This window comes from Trachymyrmex cornetzi, unplaced genomic scaffold (assembly GCF_001594075.2).
Source record: "Trachymyrmex cornetzi isolate Tcor2-1 unplaced genomic scaffold, Tcor1.1 scaffold75, whole genome shotgun sequence".
Classification (NCBI taxonomy): Eukaryota; Metazoa; Arthropoda; class Insecta; order Hymenoptera; family Formicidae; genus Trachymyrmex; species Trachymyrmex cornetzi.
Window position 1 is genome coordinate 1,207,487 of NW_017300081.1, and position 6,087 is coordinate 1,213,573.

Sequence of the window (6,087 nt, forward strand, 5' to 3'; positions counted from 1 at the left end):
TAAAAATCTTTAAAATATTGTATTGTACCACAATCACCATATTTTCAGGGTAAATTTTAAAAGAAAATTCTCTCCGTGTATTATAAAAATTTTTCTTGAATTTTAATATCTAATATTTGATAAATATATTGTTGGAGAACTTACATCTTCCTGAAGAGATCTTAGAATAGGCTATAAAAAAGAAATAATTCCGTTTATATTATAAAAATCTTTAAAATATTGTATTGTACCACAATCACCATATTTTCAGGGTAAATTTTAAAAGAAAATTCTCTCCGTGTATTATAAAAATTTTTCTTGAATTTTAATATCTAATATTTGATAAATATATTGTTGGAGAACTTACATTTTCCTGAAGAGATCTTAGAATAGGCTATAAAAAAGAAATAATTCCGTTTATATTATAATTAAAACATGTACGCAAGATATTTCCGATTAATAATTTTAAAAAATATGAGATGAAGAGACAGAAAAAATTTTCCGTATTTTGCTAAATCGAAAAAACGCGTTTTAATTACAACACCATAGAGGTTTATCTATAAAAATTGCTTACCGAATGCAAAATCTCCGTTAAATTTTCACGAGCTAGAGAGCAAGAATCGTTTTCTTCCGCTCCGGATGCATCCATGATCGCCATAACGAGAATTATGGCAAGAACCAATACTGATAGATATAACAGACGCATTTTAAAATATTTATTAAAGTTCAAGTTATTTCCACCTGTACGTACGTTTCTGATTTGTTGGCGAAGTATAGAGCTTATATAGCACAAAAAATGCAATCTAGTCGTGATTTTCGTGTCTAACACGGAAGTACTTACATTTTATATTGCAATAATGTTCAATATACAGGGTGTCCCCAAACATACGGCCCCACTCGTCTTGAGCAGGTAAAGCGGATTAAACCGAGTCGAAAATTCCTCTACTATTTTGCAATTTTCGCAATAGTTAACAAGATATTAATTACTAAAAATTGTAAAATAATGGTCTTGAATAATATTTTACTCAAATACTATCAACTTTACAGAAAAACTGTAAGAGACAAAAATAATTTATTTTCTTCTCGTAAAGTTCTGAGAATTTTTTAATACCGTATTTTCTCACATTGGTAAAAATAAGAAAATGCAGTACTAAAAAGTTGATAATAAATTCTGAAAAAATTCTCAGAACTTTATGAGAAGAAAATAAATGTTTTTTTGCTGTTATATAGTTACTCAACACATATATTTATAGAATTATTGTGTTTTCTTGGTACTGAAGAGGATCCAAATAATAGGGTCGAAACGTTTACCTATGTCACAATGATATAATTTTAGTGTTTATTAATAAATTTTTAATGAAATTTTTAATTATTAATAAATTGATTATTACACATAATATCCTGTGTCGGCTCTAATAGAGGTATTGAAAGATTTTTATAAAACTATAAAAAGCAACATTGCTACTTCTAGAAGATAAAGTCGTATCATTTAAGTTAGGATTACTATCTTCCGAGTAGATAGATGCATTAGGTTTGTTTCTTCAACAATTTATTACATAATTTTTCTACATTTAGATATTATAATGTTATTCCATCGTATACAACTTTAATGTCGATTGAAAAACTTAGTGATAAAACAAATATCGCTGTTGATTTTTCTTTAATGGAAATTTAAACAAGCATTATTTATTATAACTTGGGAGCGATAATGATTGATAATATCAATGCGAATTGCGAATACATTTGTATGTCTGAAAAAGAACATTGTTCGTGCAACCTTCACAGAGCAAGAATTATTTCACTGATTCATAAATTCGGAATTTCAGTTGCATTAGGCCTGTTCTTTTTAGCTAAACATTTCATCTTTCTTCCTTTTATCTTCAAGAGGAAAGAAGAATAAGAAATATGAACTGGTGCAAAAGTTCAACTAAAAAGAAGAGGCATATTGTTAAATTTGTAGCGTCAAATTTAACCTGATTTAAACTGCTGTTCCTCAATATTGTCGTATTTTATATTAAAACGAAGGAATTATACAATTTAAAAATTGAATTAAAGAAGGGAGTGTAAAAATCGCCAAAATGGGCCCTGAATGGACACCTTTAAAATCTATGCAGTTGTCATTTTGAAAGTCCGTATATTCATGAAAAAATGCTTATTTATCCAGGAAAGCTTGGGAAATCTTCCAAAAATAATAAAATAGTTCGTTTAAACGCTTTGCAAAGAAATTAATTTTGTTTCTAATAAACGATGGATTTCAAAATTAATGGTTTGTTTACATTTAACACAAGTTGCTTCTTCCTCGAATGCATGTATGATCGTCGTAAAAAAATTATAACAAAAGCCATCGATAAATAAAGCAAACGCGTTATTGTATTATTTATTAAAGTTTAAGAAGTATTAATATGTAAGTTTGTGATTTATTGCAGACGCGTAGCCCAAGAAATGCAATTTAGATTGTTTTCGAGTTTGACAGAAACCTACATTTTCTTATATCTTTATACATTTATTGTAGATATACAAATGTCATATTTTGAATCATGAAAACATTTTCATTTTTGCACGAAATATATAAAGTTAATAAAACGATAAAAACTATAAACCTGGATAATCCCTGATAAATAATCCCGATGATAGTGATTAATACGTAAAGTATGACTCAAATACATATATAGGTAGTACACATGTCAATTTTAAAAGTAGTATCAACAATAGAAAAACTGTATTATTATTTTATGAAGAGATAAAGTTGTGTCCTTCGAGTCGAAATGTTCGTCTGGGTAGATAAATATGTATTTGCTTTTGATACTGACTCACTATATTTTCTGTTGATTATAGCGTCGTTTCGTTTTAATGGATTAAAATGAAGATAGATTGGCTTAGCCACATCCAGACTATAAACTATAAACCTGGATAATCCCTGATAAATAATTCCGATGATAGCGATTAATACGTAAAGTATGACTCAAGTACATATATAGGTAGTACACATGTCAGTTTTAAAAGTAGTATCAACAATAGAAAAACTGTATTATTATTTTATGAAGAGATAAAGTTGTGTCCTTCGAGTCGAAATGTTCGTCTGGGTAGATAAATATGTATTTGCTTTTGATACTGACTCACTATATTTTCTGTTGATTATAGCGTCGTTTCGTTTTAATGGATTAAAACGAAGATAGAGAGGCTTAGCCACATCCAGAAGCCTCGGTCTATGTTGTTGTGTTAAATATTTCTTAAATATGAAGTTTTTGTTTAATTTTCCTTAACAGCATTTAAATGTTAATCGTTTTTTATAATTATTTAGTGATTATCAATCAACACAATAAATATTCTTGATCAACTCAGTATGTCGAAGTATTTATTTATAACACTGTTTTTCGAACAATATTGTTTTAATACTGTTACGTATTATCGAATATGTATGCTCTTATATAGTACACATTACTTTTACGCGTAATTATAAATAATTGCGTTAATTATTTACTATAGAGGACTAGTTTAGCCGTCGCTCGTTGTTTGTTAAAAAGTTAACAAAAAAGTTTATTAAAAAATATTGTTTTAAAGCAAAGAATTTATGTTTGTAAAGACATTTCTAAAAAAAGAAGTAAATATATCATCACACACAGCAGTTGACTGGACTAACTCTTGCAGAGAGTTAATTCACTCTCTAAATCTGAATCAGTGGATAATCACTGATATCAGTGCCAAGTATGCCACTATTCACTAATCACCCAGTGACGTATCTAGCATGGATAATCAGTGAAATTCAATTAAAAAAAAAGAACAAAAATACAATATAAATACAATACAATATAAATAATAATACAAAAAAAAGAAGTTTGAGCATTATATATCCTAAAATATTGATATTTATATGTTAATTTCAATCTTTTAATACTATATTCATTGAATTTATGCACTAAAATAAGATTAATTATATCACATAATAAAGGTTAGCTAGGTCAGGAATTTCACATTTCACTCACTGATTACCAGTGGCATACTTGGCACTGATATCAGTGATAATCCACTGGTTCAGATTTAAGCCGGGAGCACATAGAAAAACGTAAGGCCGTAATCAGTAAGGAAATCGTAACATTGGATTCGCTACTGGCCTTACGGTCTCTACTATGATTGGCCAATTCACTTACTGCTTGCGTGCTACGGCCTTACGTTCTTGTATGTGCCATGGGCTTTAGAGAGCATGTAATTTAAATCCCCTACTTTTAAAAATACAAATTCCCTGCTTTAAAAGCACAAAGTTATATAAGAAATTATATAAGAAAATATTTTGCGCTGTTAAAGCAGGGAATTTGTTTAATCGGAAACAAGTCGTATCCAAAAGTTAGGTTTATTGATGAATTTTTTTGTTAATAACTTTTTAAGGAACAACGGGCGACGGCTAAAATTTGTCCAAGATCACTCGGAGTGATGACCTTAACAACATATGTCAAGGTTAAGGTCATTGGAGGATAGTCCCCTATAGTAAATAATTACCCTTATTTTCTGATATCTTCGCTATAAAGTTCTTTCTTTTACTTTGATCTTGTCCATTGCTAGCGACTCACCTATTTTTGGTAACGTACATCGCAAGAAGTACAAATATTTTTATAATAAAAATACACAATATCAGATATAACCTTTGAAAATATATGATGAAAAATCGAACTAAATAGACGATTGCTCAAATTGAAACATTTCGAAAATGACGTATAGATCTTTAAATCAGTTTATAGAAAAAAAATTTTTAAAATGATGATCGTTAGGCAAGTTATTGCTAAAATAAGTCTACACACGGTATTGAAGAATACGTAATAATCATTTACTATCCATAGCATGAAATTCCATAAGTATCTGGGTGTCTTGGCACAGCGTAAAACTTACAGGTATTGACTTTATTATACACTGTTGGAAAAAATGTCGAATTTTCATAAATCACATGTCCTAAATTATCCACCCAAATTCTTGATTAATTTACCATAACACAAGATGAATATATTAGAAAGTTACTCAAATATTATGTAAAAGAAAAAATACAAAAAAGGTATATTAGCACAGTTTGTAAACAAACTGTGGAAACATAATTTTTTCAGTAAAATTAACATTTATGTTAAATTAACACGGAAAAAAAAGATATAGTTCACATAACTAAAAATATTTAGTTGTGAGCAATATAAAAACATTATCCTAGTTGTCTTTAGGTGATAGGAATGTGTATGGTTGATACAATTTATTTACTTTTATGTGTCAACTACATCAATGTAGTTAGGCACGATCTGGTTGTGACAACCAAAACTTGGTTGGGGGCAGATGTAAGAAAACAATGTTTTATTATATCATGGTTGGGGGATCATTTACTATGGATAAGTTATATATCCGTATATAGTTGCGTCAATCGTGACATTATAAAGCATGATGTGCATAATAATAAGAATTAAATTATTAATAATAATTTCTTCTTACATTATGCTATAAATTAAGTTGCAATTTTAAAAAGCAAATGCGTCTCACCACGCTTACAATTAAAAATATGTAGGTATATGTGAAATTGCTGCAACATAACCTAACCTAACCATTGTACTATGATCAGTCAATCAACTACATAAATAATTGCTCTATGTTTTACTATTTAATCTGATTAGTATCACCAGATTTTTGTGTAGATCAACCATACTATTTTTTCCGTGAACCCATATTTTATTCATTCATCTTAGAATTTACATTTTAAAACATTATTTTTATGTTACTTGTTCACTTACTCATAAATGGTAAGAAATGACAGTCGCATCCTTTAATGTTTATTAAGAGTTGAACGGTTTACCTCCAAAAAATCGCTTAGAAAGTGCACTAACCGACCATCAACGTTCTAATGGCTGAAAATGATTTAATTCAATTTTTCATATTATTCAGTGTGCTTATTGTCATTTTGACATTAAAATAACATCTTTAACGTCAAAATTACGGTAAATAACGTCAGTTTGTTTATTGGGAAAATAAACAAAATAAATTTTAAACTCATTTATTAATAAATTTATTTTTAATTTCAAACTGTACATATTTAAGTAGGTATAATAAAAACTTTTCTATATTATAAAAACAGAAATTAGATTC